The sequence below is a fragment of the Aquila chrysaetos genome, chromosome 3, assembly GCF_900496995.4.
Source record: "Aquila chrysaetos chrysaetos chromosome 3, bAquChr1.4, whole genome shotgun sequence".
Lineage (NCBI taxonomy): Eukaryota > Metazoa > Chordata > Aves > Accipitriformes > Accipitridae > Aquila > Aquila chrysaetos.
In genome coordinates, this window is record NC_044006.1 from 5,315,993 (window position 1) to 5,337,971 (window position 21,979).

At 37.5% G+C, this 21,979-nt stretch overlaps 1 protein-coding gene across 3 annotated transcripts in view; it reads right to left on the minus strand.

The window, feature by feature from the left end:
- The window catches only part of PHACTR3 (phosphatase and actin regulator 3), a 115,860-nt gene that overhangs the window by 63,041 nt on the left and 30,840 nt on the right, over positions 1-21,979 (minus strand). Inside the window, exon 1 of one of the 3 annotated variants that reach the window (XM_030009736.1) lies at positions 18,765-18,881. The exons of the other annotated variants lie outside the window; for them this stretch is intronic. The gene's annotated coding sequence lies outside the window, so the exon portion shown is untranslated. Of the gene's footprint in view, positions 1-18,764; positions 18,882-21,979 lie in introns of those variants that run through there. 3 annotated transcript variants of the gene reach the window in all.

The window sequence follows — 21,979 nt, forward strand, 5'->3', positions numbered from 1 at the left end:
CTTCCAAAAATGAACTAAGAATTCCGATATTTTCTTTCCAGAGGAAGGATAAAGATCATTATTTCTCTTACTAAATTACGAGATTCAAAAGTCCCTAAACACACATGCAAATTCCTATGAGTTGTTGGTACTGAAAGTCACTAACTTTCATCAAGACTTTGGCTCTTATATTTTTGGTAAGGTAAAAATTCCTTTGTTTTGTGTTTTAGCCCATATTACATCTTACCTGAAATGTCCATATACTACACTGGTCTGTTATATATCCCTATGTCCAGAATGGCGTATATCTTCCTAGAGCCCTTCAGCAAGACATTTTAGCATCAATTGAATTGCTATGCATAAATTAACAAAATTGATATAATGACAATTTCAGATTTGCTAAAATGATGCTATGGTTGTGACAGAAAAAGCAAATTTACTCTAATGTACAGATGGACGAGTTTCTTTTAGCTTGTTCTTTTCCAAGGTTTATAGTGCACTCAATTTAGTGGAGAAAGGGCTTTGCATTTAACCCAAGTTCTACTGATTTCATTAATTGGAGTGAGTCTTTATGCAGTTCACTGCAAGAACTGAGTTTTGTATTGATTTTTGACTTCATAAAACATTCTTTCCGCACAAACTAGACAATTGTTGCTAAAAACAAGTCAGAAAATGCATCATAATAATTTCTTGAAATGGTTACGTTTGAAAGAAGGGGAGAAAATACCGTTTTAATATTCATGTTATTTTCAGGGAGAAACTTTGTGGGCTAGTTAGGTTGTACTGCTTAAAACAACTGCAAAGGTCATATAGTAAACCTCAACAATATGTTTGCAGATGGTTACTATCTCTAGGAATATTAGGCAATAATATGTACAAGTGTTATGTTTAATGACTATAGTGCTTACACCATCTTGGAAAGAACTACCTTAAACTGAAATAAACAGAGGAAGAAGGAGGTAGCATACAAACATATGCAAAGTAGGTACAAAGAACGCCATGAGCTAAACTAAAATGTAAATGATAACTGCTGAGAAATGGGTTTTTTGATATTTTAAAAGTCTACTAGCAGCATCTGCATTTAAAAGTCTATAGCAGCATTGGTAAAGTTTCCCCACATCTGCCTTTAAGTGCCTGGATGGATTCTGTAAGTGTCACCATGTGGCTAATGCATCAAGCATTGTCCTCCTCATCCTAGATCAGCCTGCAGATGAAACAGGAGAGACTATAGCAACTCTGAGTCGCACAAGATTTTCCTACTAATCAATTTTCCCATGGCTTTGTTAAGGCAACTTAGTGGTCAACGCCAGCATGGTGGATGTGGAGCAGCTTAAATCTGCCTTGGTATAACAAACCCTCTCTGCACTGTGTTTCACATACATACAGAAATTGCTGATCAAAATCCAGTTCTGCACATTTTGTCTGAACGGGTAAGATTGCTCCAGTTCTACATTTACAGACTTGGTTTATGATGTAATGTTGTTAAAAAAAAAAATAAAATTACAAGATTTTATGATATAGCAAAGTGTCTAGGGAGCACATGATTACACTTCTATGCTGCTGGTCAGTGCTTACGCAAAAGAACAAAAAATAACTACCATTTTCAAAATTAAAAGCATGTCAGGAGGCTCTGTCTTTGTATAGACAAATTTTGTTAATTTTACTGGCAACGGGTTTTAAATTCACATTTATTTTTTTTTAAGATTAACAATCCTAGGTATTTCTTTGGTCTCCAGCTCTTGATTTTCATTTGGGTCAGGTTTTTGAGAAGGAAACACCTAATGAATGTTTTTCTAGCATTTGCCTTTCATCACCAAGAATATTTGGACTTTTTCCTCTTGTTTCTTTCTCTTTTTTTTTTATTTTATTTTTATTTTATTATTTTTTTATGCAAAGGGGATAACCAGATCTGTGACAAAACTTTCATTTTAAAACCACCATAGAATATGAACTGAATTTCTGTTTCAATGCATGAGGTTTTTATTAAACAAGTAAATGATAGTCTTGTTCGTTTCAACCATATCCTAGGCCTGTTTTTCTAAGTCTCACAAAGCCCAAATAGCATGGAAGGAAAAACAGCATGGAATATTTTTACCCTGTCTGACCTAAATTTATGTATTTTTCAGTTCTTCCAAGAGAAGAAGTGGAATAACTACTCCCTCTTCTCAGTTTCTTTTCAGCTTTCATATTTTAACTGTGTTCTCAGCTGCTTGCATGAGTCATGGAGAGCTGGAAACAAGACCCCCCCCCACAATATTATAATAACTGCTTCCTCATGAGGAAGCCTATGTGCTTCCTGCTTTAGGAACCACTAAAAAGCCACAAAAATCTCCTGAAAGCTTCTTTGTGCCAGAAACCTACATAGGAACTAATAAAGAAAGTGACAATATCATAGCTGCAAAAACTGATTACTTATGAGTGTAATGAAAACTAAGATATTTAAAGATTTCCATATCACTCTGCCTTGAAATTTATGCCATTGTTCTTCGGCATTTGCAGAGATTTCAGACTGCCATTGACTTTGTGGATTGTTTTGTGTAATGATGGTATTGAATTTCACTCGTCTAGGCATAATTTGGATTTGATCCTGTGATGTTCCAAGAAACTCTAAAATCCACAGGCTTTTATGAGAACTGGAAGGGTGTTCAGTGCTTGCCACGCTGATCCATGCTATCCCAAACTAACATGTTCATCATTGCCTGTTCCTTCCTATACAGTGTAAGTTATATCAAAACTAAATCTCTGTTTGAAGCTACCTTTAGAAACAACTATTTAGAAACAACAGGGGAAGCTCATGGCAAAAAACCATTCTTCATTCTGAAATCCCGTAACTTTGTTTAGAATAAGCCAGATTCCTCATACTTTGGCTCATGTCTAGACGGAGCAGAGCATATCAAACCAGGTCAGGGATCTTGTGCAGTAAGAGAGGAAAAAGAAAGAAAGGTCATCTTACTCAAGCATAAGCCAAATCCATTGGCAGGTCAAATGGATTCATACAGCAAACATAACAGTAAAAAAAAAAGTTGTGAAACATATTAACAGAGGATATTGGTATCAAATGTGCCGGACAGCTCTATTGCATTTATAGGCATATATTAGTATGCCTTATACTGCCCTGTTTCAGTCATGTTAGCTTGAGCTTATCTGCCTCTAATATAGAGCTTCAGTCCTAAATTCCTGAACATAAGGTCAGACAAGGAGTTTGTCACACTGAAATTACATTTCCCCATCAGAGACTATTCCCTTTCTCACTGGGCTACCCTTCCTCTTCTCTGTACACATTCTGCTTTTACACCCAACTCTGTTTTTTGCTATCAATCATTTCACCATTTGTACAGACCTGACTACTTACCCTGCAGGCAGCCTTCTCTTCCTGCTCAGTACAGTTTACTGATTCTCTGGACAGTAAGAGTCTGAGTTTACTCAAGACTATGCAGGAAAAGCCTTCCTTCTCAGAGAAAGCTTCTAGATGTTACAAGTATCAAGGATTCATTTACCACATTGGGTAATGAAGCAGAGCTAAAAATACCATATGTTCCTTTGACATTGCCCATTCATTACAATAAATGACTGAAATCTCTGTGACTGCGGAACAAAACATGTTTTATGTTTTTGCTTTTAAGTGAAGCTGTGTATAAAGCTCTTTGCCACTTGGAATATCCTCTTGCTGTTTTACATAAGAGGATAACAAAGTTTATTTGGAAAAGGCAGAGAAGCCTACGGCTTGTTTTCCTCTCATTTTCTTAAATGAATGAGGAGAGATCTTAGAATGTGAGATCACGGAAGTGTAACTGGCCAAATTTGCTCCGTTATGAGAAAATATAGTAGGAAATTTGTTGAGACTGCCCTTCAGAACATCACCTCTTGCTGACAATTCACTGCACCAGATAAGCAGAAGTCCCTTCAATCATCTTCAAGCTTCCTATGCAATCTGTGTAAGTCTGTTTCAACAACTGAGATGGGATTATCAAAGCATGAGAAAAAACTGACACATAGGACCAGATTGTTTGAAGATGATTATTTTAAGCCATTTCACATAGTCTCATTCACTATTTTTGCTTTTTGAAGTCAGAGAAAGAGAGAGAAATTTTTTTTTCCAGTAATTAAAACTCTGAAGGCGGACACTCTTGCCTGCACAATAGAAGAACTTACAATATTTTAAAAAGTATTAAAAAAAAACCCATAAAAAACTCAACTAATTTCTTCTTTTCAAGTGCTGAAATGATCTAATGCTATTAATAGAAGATTCTTTCTCAGTGGAAAATTTATTCTATTTAAAGCTACTGGGGAAAAGCTTGAAAGAACAAAAAATTATTATTCTGACATCTGGCTATCGGTATAGCCTTTGGATGATGAGTTCAGCTAGTGGCTCTAAAATAAGTACATTTATTTGGAAATAAGGCAGAATGATCGACAAGACATCCTTTCTCCACACAGTAGCATGCAGTGGCTGCATACTTGCTAGAAGCCCACCCAGCTTGTCCCTTAGTGCTGAGGGAAGCAAATCTGAGGATACCAGATTGACAACACTGAAAAACACAGATTTTTCTTCATGCACAGAAATAGGCACAGCTAATGAAGCAGCATAACTTCCCCATGCTGCTGATCAGCGAAGCCTGACCCTGACCTAAATGGTCCATGATTAGCAGAGCAGGTGTTGGTCTGTCCCCATGATCTTCCTGCAGAGGTATGAAATTGAGACTAGCTGTGATGACATTTCGTGTGGGCACAGGACTAAGAATTCCTGTCACAATAAATCAGCAAACAGAATACCTCCCCAGGAGTTTAAAGAGGACATTTTATACTGAATAGCTCATATCCTGCTTCCAGGCACCTGATCCATTAGGCTTTACTTCTTTGACATGTGCTGGTGCTCGGTGGTTTTGTGCACATGCTGACCACACAGCCCAGGTGCCGTTCTAGCAATTTACTCCGGAGTTATGAGAGTTTTGTGTCTTGTGCATTCCTGGTGGGATCACTCAGAGATCATATTTGCAAAAACACATGGGTATGTTACCCAAAACATGTGATTCACAATAAAACCACCAAAACCAGAACAGAATGCTTAAAGCTGAAAATGAAATACATCTTATGATTTTGTTCTTTCTGTGTTTAATAAGGAAATGGAAACAAGAGACGTTTGTAAGATGTACTGTGAAGCATTGTGCTAGGGATCTCTGAGTAACCCAAACAAGCCAGGGTGCCTAAATACCACTGCAGCATTTGTATAGCTATGAGCTCTAAAATGGAAAGCTAAGAAGCACCGTCAGTTAGCAGGGTGCTGAATGGGAGGAGTTATATATTTCCATGATCTATGCATGGCATTGAATTAGATGCAGCAGCTCAGATTCCCTAACACAACTTTTCTTCCACAAGGTAGATAAACCTTTAGAAGACACAGACACGAACAAGTAGGCCTTGGTTTACAAAGTCTTGGGCTGGTATCCAATAAATCTGGTTTTAGGGCATTTAGTATCAAATCAAAACTATCATGGTCACAATGATACAAAGCGTAGATCCAGTAGAAATGCATTCTGCCCTCTCAAATGTGTTAAAAAAATGCTGATCAGTCAACTTTGTTCCTGTAAGCTTTTTGCTGGATCAGGTATCATTTGTCTGCGCCACTTGCACTTTATACCATATCAAGCATTGTCTGTCTTCCCACAGTTGGCATCAATCTGGCATAAAAGCACAGAGCTGGCATAAACACTGTATCGCAGCTCTGGCTGATTTGACAGAAATATGATCATTTGCCCGTGCCTGATCTGGATGAAAGCTGTACTGCTGTTAAAAACAATCGTGCACAGATCTGGTGTTAACATCAGCCTCTCATACAACGGCAGAGCCTGTCGGTGCCAGAAGGTGATGTGAAACTAATGGAACGTCTCTGCCTGCTGCCCTAGCGCAGAGGTCTGGGTGGCAAGAAGCAAAATGAGACATCACATGGTGGCTCTAGCCTCTGTATAGATCACTTCAGCTCAGTGACCTCAACTTTCAACAGCAGCTACGTGCTACACAAACAGCAAGGAGAGTATTTTCGCAGGGCATTAGCCTATGCTGTGCAGCTGCATCCAGCAATGCAGCAGGGTGAAGCAGAACAGCTCCATTTTCAGAGCGAAATAGACCACTCTTTTCCTCATGTTTGCTTTTCTTTGGTTTTGGCTTTGGGCTTTTTGCTTATGCACTACAAATGCATGCATGCTCTACCCTCCCCAAATTTGGTACATATTCTATAGTGTGTCTGTATCTACATAGTATATCTATACGGTATATATGTATGCATGCAATATAATACATTATATTACATCACTACATATTGGAAAATCTAAAAAAAAAAATCAAGGAGTCTGCTGGTAATATGGATTTGATTATAAAATAGCTACTTCTCATCTAGGTCAGAGTGAGAGAGGGTTTGGGAGCTTGATTTTAGGGTGGCATAGTCAGCATCAGAGATCTTGTAAATCCAACTAAGCTACGTAGCAGATGTGCCCTAGCAGAACCCAGTGCAAAGTTTGACTAGCTCAGCCATGCTGTTTCTAACCCATTCTCAGTAATGCACCTAATTCATCCTGGTAGCATGTATGATGACTTTCAAATAAAACAAGGTAAGGCACAAGTTAGAAGTTAAATTTCGGCATCTATTACAGTGCTGTCTTGAATGTTCATATTTATAACGCTTGAGTGCCTAAATGCACAGTGAAAGGATTGTGAACAGAGTTGAACTGCAGTTCCCATTAAAGGGTTCTTTAGCTTTCCTCACCTCTCCTGGTATTTTTTTCCTTGATTTTTTTCCTCTGATTTTTGTCTTTCCTCTTTTTTTTCTTTTTCTCCCCCCCCCGCCCCAGAGTTGGCAGAAGGGCAAGGGGAGAAGGGCAGCGCTACTTAGTATTTAGTCAACATTAAAAGTGAAAAGCTTTGACAGTTAAGCATCTCCCAAGCCAAAACTGGCAAAGCCAGCTGAAAAAAAAAATGTCCTGTTTCAAATTTCAAACTTTTATTTGTTGAAAATGTTCCCGGGTGGCTGCAGGGTACACTGAGCCTGCCTAAAGTCAGGTTTAACTTATGTTTTGACCATTTAAGAAGGAAAACAACTCTATTCCTCTACAATGCACTTTGGCACTCAGCAAATAATTTTTACCATGGCAACTGTAAAGCCACTTGAGACATACAAACTCTTCAGTAAAGTGGTCCTTGGCATTTTGTTCTACAAACTAACCTGGATAATCTGTGGTCATTAAAAATTAGAAAAAAACCACAAGAAATAGCTTAATATCATGTATTCATATCATGTTTTCCAATTGTTATGTTAATATAACAGCTGAGTCTTACATAATACTTTTTTGTAAGTATATACCCAAGTGCTTTACAAAGGAGGAAAGCTAAAACACAATCTGTAGTGTGACCTGTCTCAGGTTGAACCAGTGCTGGAAAGAGAACCTTCACCTCTGAAGATTGGTCCAGCACTCTGCCTTTTAGCTTCTTTAGCTAAATGCTACAGCCCAGCAAATTCTGAATGCAGCCACAGGCCCAGGAAGTTCCACTGAGTTGCCCAGTGACATGATATATCTTATCTTGCTATGAACATGAAAGAATACAGAAGTTGTGTGGTCAGCACTATGTGGCGTGAGTGCAAACTGAAGGTGCACAAATGGATAATGTACCTGTTTTTTTTAAACAGACATGAGTGGTGTGTAGAATGACTGCACTGACAGTCACAGAAAAATATTTTCAATGACTGTAGTGTGCAGCTGTACATGAAGTATGTGGATATTTAGACCTAATTTGATATATAGTTGCCACAGCTGTATGTATGAATCATATAATAGCTGTGTTCTTGACCAGTTCTGACTATGTACATGTAACTGCTCAGTTACACAAGCAAAACCAAGGATTGCCAATATACGCCTTTCTGCAGACTCATTTAATCATCTGTCTTTGACATTGTGGCCTTAGATTCAGTGCAAACAGAAGGACAACTTCACAGTTCTCACAATTTGCAGAATGAGACCTTGCTATACAAGCATAATTTCTTGCCATGATTTTTCTCAAAATAGATTAATCTTTGTAGAAAATGAGAGCAGAGGCTAATGAGGGTTGAGGCACAGATGGGATGGCACCAGTAGCTACTTCATACAAACACAGCAAAGTAATAGTTTCTAGCATGACATTTAATAAAATCAAGCCCTACTAGGATACACAGCTACAGGAGAATTTATTTTGAAATCAAATATGATGCTGCCTGGCTGTCTTCAGTGGAAATACATGACACATGGTCTATCTCATCTCGACTTCTTCAATTTAATCACACTTTTAATGACCAGAAACACAAACAGTTCCTTTCTCCTCTACAATAATGCTAATTTTCTTTCTACACCATTTACTTTGAATAACAAGAGTTCATTTTTAGACCCCTGTTCAGTATTTCATTCAAAGAACTTCACAAGCATCTTCCAAATGCTATTTTGAAGCTTCAGCAATGTTCATTTGTGTACTGATAAGCAATGCAATTTTCCTGGGATTTTCTCCCCTCCCAACCAGAGCTCTGTCTTTCAGGACAAGGGTTGTTTCTTGGTTAGCTTATGAATCCAGCTCCATTCCCAATTGAGAGAAAAGTGAAAGCTACATAGACCAGAATACAGTTGCACTGTGGGTAATATATATATTGGCCCCTCATTTACAGATGATCTCTAAAATCTAAATGTTATTCAGGGATGTGTTGCCTTCTATTATGAATTCTGAATACTGAATAATGAACTACTCCGAAAAAAAGTAGCCCAGTGGGGAAAACATCAAACTGTGTTTTAGTAGTTATGGAATGACAGATACATGTTTGCATCTTGATATGTGTGCACATAACAGTAACTGGCATTCATAATGGCATTTGATTAGTTGCCATGCTATTGTATGCTTGGAAGAAAATAATGTGGTGTCTCTTTTGGCATAAATTGCCTTCCAAATAATCACAGAAGTGCATATCCACAATAAATGTCTGTATTAACGAAGGCCAAACACAGTTTCTTCGCCTCAAACTATTTAAAATCATGAGTCAGAGATCCAGAATCACAAGATTGATTGACTGATGGATTGACTTTGGATTCTATTTTGCCTTCAAGGATGTTCTAGCCTAATGGCTGCCTCCTCATTTCTTGTCTGCAGTCAGGAAGATTAAAAAAATGTTCAGCTTTTTACATGAAAACTGAAGATTCTTTGCAACTTCCTGGCTCCAGAACTTTATAATCCCAAATTCCAAATGTGATACTCACTATAAAATTACACTAGTTGACAGCTCTGCAGATCCAAAGGCTATGAACTATGCCATCAGTTCATTTGAGACAGCAAAAGCTAGAGCTGGAGAATATATTCTGGATAAAATTTTTCAGTGACACCTTTGAGTGGAAGAGTGTCCTTACCTTCTCACCACCAAAAATGCTCTTATTAATATTTTTGTCATGAATCTATTTTTTTCAACTTCCTTCAATTTATCAAAAGATGAAATGCTGAACATTTCCTTCAAATTGAAATTTTAAAAATACTTTTTCAGAACTGCCAGCATAGTAAAATATCAGTTATTCACATAGTTCCAAGGATCTCTGGATTTGCAGATTGTTGCAGTTGCTGTCTCATTTTATTAATACAATTGGGTTTCACTGTGCCAGTCTCTCTGGAGTATAGCATTTATCACCTTCCAGATGATTGTTAAATGCTGTATTGAAAGCGAATTATCACCTATCTTCCATCTTCCTGAGAGAAATAAGAAAAACTGGGAAAAGTTGTCGTTATCTGGGATAATGGGAGAACCAAAAGGATCCCACTGTTTTTCTCTACTTTGTGCAGCTGTTTGTAGCTGACTTCCAGTGGCAGCGCAGGTGTAACATGACAGTTACAGTCGACAAAGGGCACTGTGCCTGTGCCACACGGATAGGCCCCGTCCTATTTCTCTGGCACTGAAAATGAGGGAGAAGACTTTTGGCTTGCTGACATAGGGAGGGAAAGAGTCCTTTGCCTGTATTACTATTGCTAGGTGTCTGAATTGTAACATTGTCTTGAAAATTGCATTCCCCCCCCCGCCGCCTTTTTTTTTTTTTTTTCAGTGGGAGAGGAGCAAGGGAAAGGAAGAAAATTCTGGGATTTCCTTGGCTGTCTGGTTTTTGAACCATTAGGGCACATGTGGATCAAATTTTCAAGGCTTATTCTCCAAAAGTGAAAATCAGAATTTTGCATTCTCAAAGTTTCTGATACTTGAATGTATTTGTTCATCTTCCAAAGTACTGCCTAGGTAGTATGGTGCTTGGTGATCATGCCTGGATAATCTTGCAAGAGGCTGAGATCTACTTTTAGAGAAAAATATAGTGCTGCAAAAATAACGTTACGGTCTGATAGTTCAGAGCTTATTTCTTCTTGAAGAACATTAATAGATTTTGCAAATACACAATAGATTATTAATTAATTTTCTGGCCCACGTGGTTATTCAGAAGAGCTTGATAAAGTGAGTCATAAAGGCTCAATAACCCATGGTTTAATTTAAGTTACCTGACTTCTAAGAAAATCTCAAGATTTTCTGGGGAGGGAGGTGAACTTTCTGTAGAAAGAATTACAGAACAGGGAAGGACTGGGGAAGTAAGTCTGAGAAAGCCATCACAAGCAGCCTCAAGGGAAGATGAGATGGCAGTAACCCATGCTTCATATTTGAATCCTGTCCTTTGTTTTAGTTTTTAAGTAATACTTGGCAGCAAAGTTATAAATAAATAGATTAGCCAGAAGCAGAAGGTTGAGAGGGGGTTGGCTGCGTTAAATATTACAACTAACTGTCAGATTAGTCACATGTGGCATTTTCCTCTTCAACCACTGCGCAACGGGTGAAGCTGAGCATTTGCTGTACAGTTAACAAGTCATGGGATATTTAAACAAACCACTACTTTCATCGGGTCATGTTTCTAGCATTTCATTACGTTACTTTTGGAATTGACTCTGATTTTATACTGTAGGCCATTATATTCCCTGAAATACATTCCTCTGCATATATGGAGCATGAAAAATTAATTCCATTAACAGGTATTCTCTAACTAGGTCTCTAGAGTTCTGTGAGCCTGAATTATGTTGCATTTACCAGTATCTTTTTAATTTTGCATGTTCTAGGTAAAAAAAGTTTCCTTAAAAAATCATTGCCCTCTTCTCTATAATGGCAACAAGAAGGGAAGAGGATATCAAAAAGTTCCTCATCAGCATAAATAAATTAAAATCCCCACTTCATAGAAGCCAAGAGGAATGAAGCTGCTATTAAATGTTTTAAGAGGAAGCTAGTGACAGAGATGACCAAAATGAAGCTCCCCAGTCTAAATATATTAGCGACTCTCTCCACACCTGTATTTTTAAATGTTAGATAATCTATGACAACTGAAACATCTTTGAAAGTAGTGTGGCTGGAGAAGGGATTGTGATACAATGTATTTAAATAATGGGAGATCACATTTGCAGTTCTTCTGTATTTGCAGGTTAAAGTTCAGCTTTCTGTTAATAAGGCCAGTCTCGTATTTCTATCACAACTGTCTCTACTCAGGCTCCTCCTCTCTTTTTCATCTATTTCTATACTTGCCTGATGATGCCTCATTTTGCAGGGATTTCAAAGGTTTGCAGAAATTTCACAGCAGTAACCCATGTGTCATCCAGCGAGGGAGATCTATGTACACTACTTACAAACTCATAAAGTTCTACTTGCTGCATAATAGCAAATTCATGTTTAATTAGATATTTTTGTTTTTTCATTATCCAGCTTGCATGTGTAATTGTAATAACTGTGCCCATGGGGTAGATACACAGCTGTATATGTAAACTGGACTAAGGCATCTGCTTGCACAGCTTCTTTGTAAATCTGGAGCTGGATATGTAAAAGCAAGTACATTACAGACAGCCATCATAGGTATAAGGAAGCATCACGTGCACCTACATTGCAGAATGGAGAGCAAGAATTCCTCTGCTCTGGCCCCATTAGGAGCTGAGTGACACTGAGCAGGAGAACACAAGTGACAGGGCAAAAGCAAAGAGGTGCTTCTAGGAGCTGCTATGACATAAGGTGCATGGATTCCCTTTCACAGAGCTTAGTGCTTTTGCACTGCGTAAGAGGCAGAAAGGATGTGGTAAAACTGCGCCTGACCTTTCAGCAACTTCTCATCCTAGCAAATGCCAGCAGTATAGCTCCCATGACTTACATGGCTTGGCGGTGGCTGGTGGGGAAATAGCTAGTTAGGGTGGGGAATGGCTATGGTGAAGTTTTCACAAACACTGTGCTTCCCCCCAGGCAGCACAGCTATCCAATGGGCAGTGTTGCAAGCCAGAGAGATCTTGTGGGAAGACAAATCTGTAATGCAGGCAGCTGATATCGTAAGTGTGTGGCAGGGACCTGTGTAGGCTGTACTGCCCTGCCCACTTGTCCTGCTGGGTAATGTCAGGTTTTTCTCTGCTGGTGTGCAGAGCCTCCCCTTGGGCTTTTGGTCCACTAACATTTGTGGTTCATGATTTTATTGGGGAATTAACAGGTTTTTTCTTTGCTGGATGCTGTTACACTATCAGGTTTGCGTTGTTGCTTTGGCTTTTGATAAGCAAAAGCTCTCTGACAAAGTTAATAATCTTTTCGGCACATTCTGGGCTGGAAGCTGCTCTGTTTATGACAGTCCCCAATGACAGCTTGTGGCACCCTTGTGCAGGTTAGGTCGCCTGCTGACCAGGTGAAATGATTCTAACAACTCCTCATTCACACTTCTCTTACTTGTCACTTCAAAGATGCATTATTTGTTTGTAATGACATGTGGCAACACAGTTGCTAAATGCTTAGCAAAATAATTATGGTGTTGCTATGACTGAGAGTGGTTCATAGCAGAACTAGCTTTGGTGGATATATCAGGAAAAAATGTTGCTAAGGGGCGGCTCACTTGTTTTTTAGTAAATCCTTATCAGTAAAGATTAATTATTCTTCTAACACACCCAGTGTTGCCAGCTCAGGATTCTACCCCAAGTTTACAGTATTTGTGCTTCAGTGTAGTTATTTTTTCAGACAATTATCCATAAATTGGTCACTATTTACATTTCTTGCCTCACTTTTCATAAAGACTGTCTGTGTGCATGGGCCAAGGTATCCCAAACCTGGCAGTACTGTTGATTTTTTTTTTCTTAGTGCAGTCTTGCCACTGTCTTGTCTGGTGGCCTTGAGCAATCTGTTTCCTCCCTCTGGGCTTCATTTATCCACTTTGAGTAAAAAGGATACAAGTAATTTAATTTACTGTGAAAGGTATGACTATCATTTGCAATGTCCATTGGATTCTTAAGATAATAGATGGATGTCTATTTAATAGAGAGGACATTCCTGGCAGTTGCTTTGACAGAAGGGTGCCTTCCCTGTGACAAAAGCTATTCAGCGCCATTTTAGGCAAAGAGAAATCTGATGGCTTTAGAATCATGCAGTGCTAGCGAGGGGGAAATGAGAAAGACGCACAGAGTTTCTAAGATGGTCCTGTTCTCCTCATTTGGGCAAACTTTAATTTTTGAATGCCAACCTTTTCCCTACAGTATCTCCTTAACTTTCCCATTGCCATCCATGGTATTTTAGGACAGCTTTATCTGGAGTTATGGGCATATATTTCACCTGCGTTTCAAACTTAGTATGCTTTTATCAACTTAAAAGCATCCTGTAGGCATCTTGCTTTTTGGACTGTCTATTTCAGGGTTTTCTTTTTTACCTAATCATCTCATTCTTATGTAGTACCTTTTCTAGAAATTAAGTACCTGTATGCTGGATGCCCTGGGCCTCCTATCCCCCCACAATAGTATTTTGGCTGTTACCCACTTAAACCCTTTTGAACTGAGTCCTGAGCACCACTCAAGATCAAATTCAGAATGGTATCTCTTCTTGTGGGTTCTAAGATTAGCCATTTGATGAAGCAGTCATTTACTGTGTCCAAAATTATTCATCCCTACATCACGTCCTGAAGAGGCAGTGACCCAGCCTATATGAGGGGAGTTGAAATCTTCTACTATTGATACTTGTCTGTAATTTACATCTTTTCCTTAACATTTCAGCTCCTGAAGTATTACAAGTTCTTTTCACTGAAAACTGAAATTTCCAGAGTCACATTTAATTGTATTTTATTTGCTCAACATATTTTTTCACTGAGATGGTTATGCAAATATTAATAACCTCTGTAAACAAGAACAAACCACACAGGAGAAATGCCTCCTTAACCTGGTCCCTGAAGAGCCATTTGGAACAAATGCCTGTGTGCATAATACAGTTTTTTCTAATTAGCATCTCTGGCAACAAGCCACTTGGGTATATTTGATATGCTTTTATCTTAAGATGAAATTTACATTTGCTGCTAGGTAGCTCTGACATATTCATTCTTGTTTTAGATCTCTGTCATAACATGATTATTGTGTGATCACTACTTGCAGCAAACCAGCCCCTATTTGTATAGGGTTCAGGCTTATCTACAGTGATGGGCTCTATGATCGTGCCAAATAAGGAGGTTTTGGTTTTTCGGGTTTTTTTGCAACTTACCTCTTAGAATTCAAAAATTATTGTTGTAAAAGTTGCAAGGCACATTTTTTTTTTTTCTTGGAGCCATATAACAACTCCAAGATACAAGCTGTAAAAACAACCAAGAAAATAATTGATAAATAAAAGTGTCTTTCTGAAGAGACTGCAATTTAAATATTCAAAAAAAAGGGTTAGTCAGACTTTACAAGACAGACTGTGGCACAGACTTTTCCAAAGTCTGACCAACTGGATATAGAACAGATCCTTTCCTTAGTCCAGTATTCTAACCACAAAACTTTTTCGTACCACAGAGAACTAAGTGCTTTCAAAAATAATTTTTCAAGGACAGATTCTCAATCAGTGTTATAATTTATTACAGCTCTTATGAAATCAGCTGATCTACCATTGCATATATCAACTGAGGATCTGCTACAGGACTGTCCAGTAAAAAATAAGTAAGTAAAAAAATATACATCAAATGAAAGCATTATCATAAACATTAGAAATAGATAGTAACGGGATTTCTTGTGCTATGAAAAATTCCATAATTTTCAAAATTTTTACATTAAAATAGAACCTTATTTTTCAATTCTTGGAAACAATGAGAAAATTTTCCCAGGTCACAGTAGGAACTGTTGTCTAAATCAGAGCAGTCATTCAACTAACTCAGTTAAAGCATTTCACTATTAGGTTCCTTACCAGCTGCTTTAGTGAAAACTGACTCTTTATTCTGAAGTGCAAAAAAAGGATGGAAAATGTCATACCATTGCAAAGTTACCTCTCACAGACATCACTTTCAGAGATTAGAAATAGAAAAAGCAAACTGCAATAATAAGGTAAAGTGACTGCTACAAATCAAACAGCAATCTAATTCAGTTCACCACACGGGCCTTTGGGATTTTCATACCTTATGTCCTTAATCACATTTCAGATGATGTCCATTCTTTAAGAAAAACATTTCTATTTCCCCAGGTTAGCAGATTTCTTCCTCCAAACAGCTTTGTACTCCGTTCTCTCTCTTTACCACAAGAGCCTGTTAAGTGTTTAGGTCAAAACCACAGAACAGGAAAACACTAACACAAAATTGGAAATCTTTTACCCACTCTCAGTTGAGATTTTTACACCTCTAACACCACAAGGAGAGTAAGGAAAAGTATTCCAGTCACACAAGTCTGAAGTTGTACTGGGCAGTTGTCACTGTGACAAGACATGCTGAAGTAAATGCTACCCATGATGCTACCCATATGAGGTCTACTATAAATCAACTCCTTTTCAGTCCTCCAAAAACTACACAAATCACATTCTGTTAACTCAGGGTTGCTTTATAATTGCAAAATAGTGCCAGATTTCAAGCAGAAACAAGGGATTGGTGGTGGACAAATTATTTCCACACATTTGAGATCCATAAATTAATCAAGTATAATTTATCAACTTGCAATATCAATAATAATATAGCATTCATGGCATGCTCTTGTGTATAACATTTAATGCTTGCAACATAGCCACTACAGATTATTACAGGTATGAGGACTGGCACTAGTAGGAATTACACATTATAGTCAATCTATTGACTAACACTATAAATCCAATGGCAAAAACCATATTGACCTTTTAAAGGGAGATTAAAACACTTTATCTAGGTTTACTTAAAAAAGATGTTACCCCCAAGAGCCACTGAAAGTCTCCTTAGCCCTTTAATGTGTATAATTTCACTTCTTTTTTAAAGGGAGCTCTTAACCTGGGTTATTTCCGTGCTACACTTCACAACATTGCCTCAGAAACCATTCAGTGGGCAAAAATGAAGGACAAGCAGGTGACTGCAGGATGATGAACTACATGTGGGAATGGAAATAAATAGCTAAAGGCAGAACAACTTCTTAATTGTCTTTACCTTCAAAGCACATGTCCTAAAATTTTGTCCCAGGCTTAGATTTCAGAGAAGAAAAATTGTGCCTGGGAATGGTGAAGTGTAGGATTACAATACGAAAGAGAGAAAGATCTGGAGCCAAAATTTCAATAGAGACAAAACTCAGCTGGAGAGATTTAAAGGGAAAAAGAAAAGTTAAAGTCAAAGCACACTACCATCAACAGCCTCAAATGGATTCCAAGATTTTGGACCACTGTTTCTCTGTTGGAAAATACCTGATGGGTTCTGGTAAAGGTTTCATCTTCATTCCGATCTGCTGGTTCAATTCAGTTACCCTGTTACTCTGTGCAGTAGATCTACTGGCTGAAATACTGCTGATGAAACAGTGATGTTGATCTGTGTGGCAGAAGGTCTGGGGCTCTTTTAATTTAGATCCTGAAGTCTTTATTAGAACTTGTACGTGCATGCTGTTGGCTACATAATCTTAATGCAATATTCTGGAGTCATTCACTGAGAAATATTATCACCACTTTATGGTGGCTTTGCTGCAAAAGTTGTGAATGGGTCAGGTAACTGTGGGAAAAGGTAGATGGAGAAGGCCTTGGAGAACTGGGTTCTCGCTCCTACCCCTGCCAGACTGCTCATGGGGGAAAGGAATAAGTCATTTAAACAGGGTGCTCATCTTGAAACTACGGTTGACATACAAAACTTCAGGTAGGTAAGAATCCACAACAGAATTTAGTAGACATTATTCTCTAAGCATATAAAATGCTGCTTTATCTAATGGTTCTGGAAAATCATAGTATACATGTCTCAAGTGAGGCAGTCAAAATTAGTATTTTTAAATCTCTCTAATGCTTTGCACACTCATCAACTATGTAAGGTGGACACACCAGCCCCACACTACTTAGGGTTTTTGTGGAGCAGGTACTGTAGTGATAGGCGCTACAAAAAAGCTTCTGAATATATTAATACTTCTGCCTTCATAGTTTACTGGAGAAAAATGTGTGTGATCATGCACTTAAAGGCTGCATCATAATGTGTATGCACAAGGAACCAAATGAAGGTTGCGTAGGCAACCATGATTCTGGCATTTCCTAAGTTTTTAGTGCTTGCCTTTAAAATCTTAATAATGTGCTCTTAATATAGTGGCTTTCTGGTATATAACATGTAATTATCTGAAACTATGTATGTGATGTTTTCTCAGTATCTGGAGAACATTTTAGTTTGTGCTTTAAAAGGCTCCTGAAGAATAATCATTATTTAACTAAAACATCTTTGGCTTTCTTTTTGTGTCGCTTTTGTGTGGAAGCCACAGAACAGCTTTTCACATACCAGATGAATAATGTGTAGGAAGAGTGAGAGAGGAAGGGAATTGTTGACTTTTTTTTTTAAGTATGTGAATTTAGTTTCACCAGGCACTTTATTTTAATCATAATGCACATCCAAATTTATTAAAAAAAAAAAAAAAAGGATCTCCTGAATGCTTCAATATGTTGTTTTATACATTATTGAAAAAGCTCATATTTTACAAAAAAACCCATTTCTTTTCAACTGATTTTTTCAGTTGTAGGTTGAAAATGAATATACATCAGCGTCTTAAATACTAGGTAGGATAAAATCATTCTGCAGCTTCAAACTATACAGCAAAATGCAATCATATGCATGCTGGACAACTGTTAGATTACCTGAGCAGATTTAAAGGTTTCATAGAAATAAACTTTCTTACACTGTTGGACTTTTTAGATAAACTCTTTTTCTCATCAGTGCCAGGAGGAAAGAGACCAACCATCCAATACATGTGTAAACTAAAAAGCATTGTGACATGCAGTGGGAAAAATTCCCCGTTCCTTGCCCCCCCCCGCTTCTCTGCAACATAACTGTAGACATAAATCCCTCTCCCTACTGAAAAAGTGTATATATCAATATTGAAATGAAGCAAGTGTAATAGACAGTTATGCAATTAATCTGCCAGCACCATCACTTATTCCTAGTTTTGGAGGAATACATTCATGGTTATGAAATGTACGATTTTTGGAGCATGAGGTATGAAACAACAATCCCACTTTTTCAGCTAAAAGATAGCCAATGGATTTTTTTTTTCTATATTCCTAATGATCACAGAGATAACACATTCTTGCGTATTGTATCACAAGAAAAACATCATAGGAGTCCTAATTCCTTAATGTTAAAAGCTAGCTGCATACCCTCAACATAGGATCTCAGCAATATTTAAAAAATGCCCAAAGCTTTAGGGTACATAATGTCCACTCAACTCAGTTAAAACTCCAAGTAAATATGATAGATCGGTTTAACAAAATAAGGCATCAGTAGCAAGAAGTAAGTATTTATCCATTTTTCTATTCATTTCTTCTATTCCTTGCTACTTACCCCTGAGTGCTGCTCTTGCTTGGAGCACACAGAATACAGCAGCTCAATCCGAGGAAGAAAACGGTTATTTCCTTTCACCTTCTGTTACTGTTCTCCCTTGAAACTCCTTCACTTTTTCTCTTCAAGTTGCATAGGAATACAAGGATAGACCCTTTGGGCTCTATCCAGGTCTGTTTATATTATGTAAAACAGATGAATGCATTTCCTATTTTAACCATGAAAATCATGTCTTCACTGACAGGCGCCTGGATCATTAATAGTATACTGTATGCAACTGTGAAAACCCACGTAATGCTCAGAATTCGGCTCAGTTTTCTAAATGAAGAACCAGATGAAAATCTGCAAATCAACTTCTCTTTGTTGCAAAAGTTTCTCTTTTTGTCTCCTGTAGAAGAAGCCAGAAGTCACTGTTTAACCAGTACAGATTTTTCATTGGAAATGCTGGAGGAGACCTCTAGACTTGGTTTAACACCAGAAACAAACACATTGGAGATGTTTTGGTCATTAAAGTGCCTCTAACCCCACTGTAACTTTCAGTCTGCTACCACATCAAACCTGTGATTCCTTTCTCCCAAGGCAATTTTGACTTATAGCACTGTCAGCAAACTGCTTCAGCACTGTTTGAAAAGATTCCAGCTTAAATTATAGTAGTGAAAGCCTGTTCTGGGCTTTTCCCTTACTATTTTTTCTAGAATATTTAAATTTCATATTATTCCCCACCCAGTCTTAACCATACTTCCCAGAATTCAGGAAAACAGTCTTTCCTTCCTGCAATCCTAAATGCCTTCATTAGGGAGACTTAACATTGAAGTGTTTTGGAAAGGCAGATGCTCCAGATTTAAAAGAAACAAGAGAGGACTCTCAGTGAACAGCTGCATTGCTCTCAGCTTCAAGCGAGCTATATCTCAGAATGGTTTTGTACATTATTTTGTCACTGGGAACATATTATTACCATCTAAATTTAAAAACACTGGCTTTCTTGCATGAAGGCAAAAGCAGACTTAAAACCACAACGACTGTTCTGTTCAAGTATTCTATGCCAATGATGCAGAAAATAAGATCAAAGTGAAAAACAGTTCTTGTTTGAGAAGATCTTTGCTTGCAAGGTGTCTGTACAGAACTGGCCAAAAACACAGGTATAGGAATTCTTCTACACTTTCAAATACAATCACTATCCACAGTTCTGTGCTGAAAACTCATTCTGCTGCTGCTTCAGCTCTTTGTTGACTGCTCAGAAATATCTTGTCCCTACTATTGAGCAGTATTATTTTACATCTGTTAGTAGGTTGAAATGTTGGACATTAAACCCATGGTCCAAAGTTATAATTTTTCAGTTCTAAAGGAAAATATCTTTAAAATAAACCAAGCACTTTCTGCTTCTGTAGATATTAGGTCATATAATTCTTGAAATTGTGTTCTGGCAAACAATTCCACTTTGGAGCACTGAGCATACCTCTTGCTCTTAAAATGGCTAGTGAACTTTCAAAATCCAGGGAGAAAATTTAAACAATTTTTTAAAAAATCTTATGAATTTAAACTAAATCACAGGGCTTTTTTCCCAGTGAAATATATATTAACAGTTTCTTTCTCTAATTAAGTCTTCTTATGCATCTTCTACAACCACCCACATTTATTTTCCAGAGTAGTTTAGTTGGTGACTGAATGATCCATTGCAACTCAGGTAAATTGCTTGTTCTGAAAAAAGTGCACTAATCATATGGATAATATAAGATTGATTCATTTTAATTCAATGAATACATGTAAAACAGAGACAGACTTTCAGTCATAAACAAGACTTCAATGGACAGCCTGTTACTTATTCCCTGAGGGATACTTTAAGGAACAAGTTGAATGAAGTACTGTTTCAATGACTATTAACATCACTGGTAGTCTTTTCAGTAATGTCAATGGCATAACTTAGATCAAAAATTTTGTATACATATATATAAAATATATATATATATATGTTCTACCTAAGGACTTCCTTACATTTTCTGAGTACAATTTTTGCATTTCAGAAGTATCTGATTCTCTCTAGAAGGGGAGCCAGCCCAAAAATTTGGGAACTTTGCTTTTTGATAAATCTGGGTTTCCTGATTGTTTTTATGTAATTATATCTGTAATGTGACAAGAGATTAAATATCTTAGAGAACTAAATGCAATGACAAGATGAAAAAAAAATCCCATTTTTTCTTTTAGTATTTAGTAGAAGCTTGCTAGTGAGCATTATCCTGACCCATCAATCAGTGCCTGGCCATTAATCTAACTGTTATTCAGTAAGTTCTTCCTATTATAATCTCTCAGGCATGTGCTGCAAAGTCTAACGATCTTTCTGTGTTGTATCATAAGAGAAAGAAGGATGTTGAGTCATCTTGTAAGTCTCTTCACCTTGTTGCTGGCAAGACTAGCCTTTTCTGAATGATTCCTGAATGGAGGAATGCTAAAATTGGGCAGGTAAATAAGGCTCTGATCAGAACACTAGACAGCTGGGTAAAGTAGGGAAAAGTGTAAGATAAATTCGAACAAGGAAAATGACAAACATCCTCATATCTAAAAGCATATTTCCTTGCTTGTATTGAAGTCCTTAGTTAATTAAAAAAAAGAAAAAAAGACAATTACTATCTCACCATTCTGTGTACAGAATTCATGCCTTCTACTTACTGAAGTTCTGGAAAAAGCTATGACAACCAAAGGCCTAACTTTCAAATGTAAATAAAAAATATTAAGCAAAATCTCTATCAAAAATTAAAGACTCTAACCCAGCAAAGTTCCCAAACATGTGCTTAAATTTAAGCACATAGTCTTAACAGGGTTAATAGGATTCCTCTGTCAGTGAGATGCCTTATGCGCAAACATGCTTCTTTGAGTTTTAAAACCATGTTTGCTAAGCTTCTAAATACTTGAAATTTAGGCACACAAGTTTGAAAATCTGGGAAAAGCTTCTTAAATGTTTAGCTGGAAAATAAAACAGATCTTGTCAGGTTTAGAAGTTTCTATGAATTATTCCTCTTTAGGCCAACCAAACTGCTTGTTCAGCAATGGAGGAGTTGTGTCATGGCCAAGCAGGTAAATGTTGGAGGGCTTCTGAGGCTGACTGCAGCAACCAAGGGAAGTTGAAACTTTTGATACAGGACTGAGCTAACAAATGAATGAACGTACTGAGAAAGTTGATGTTTTGTACTCTTGCTGATGGGCAAAATTCCCCAAAAGCTTGG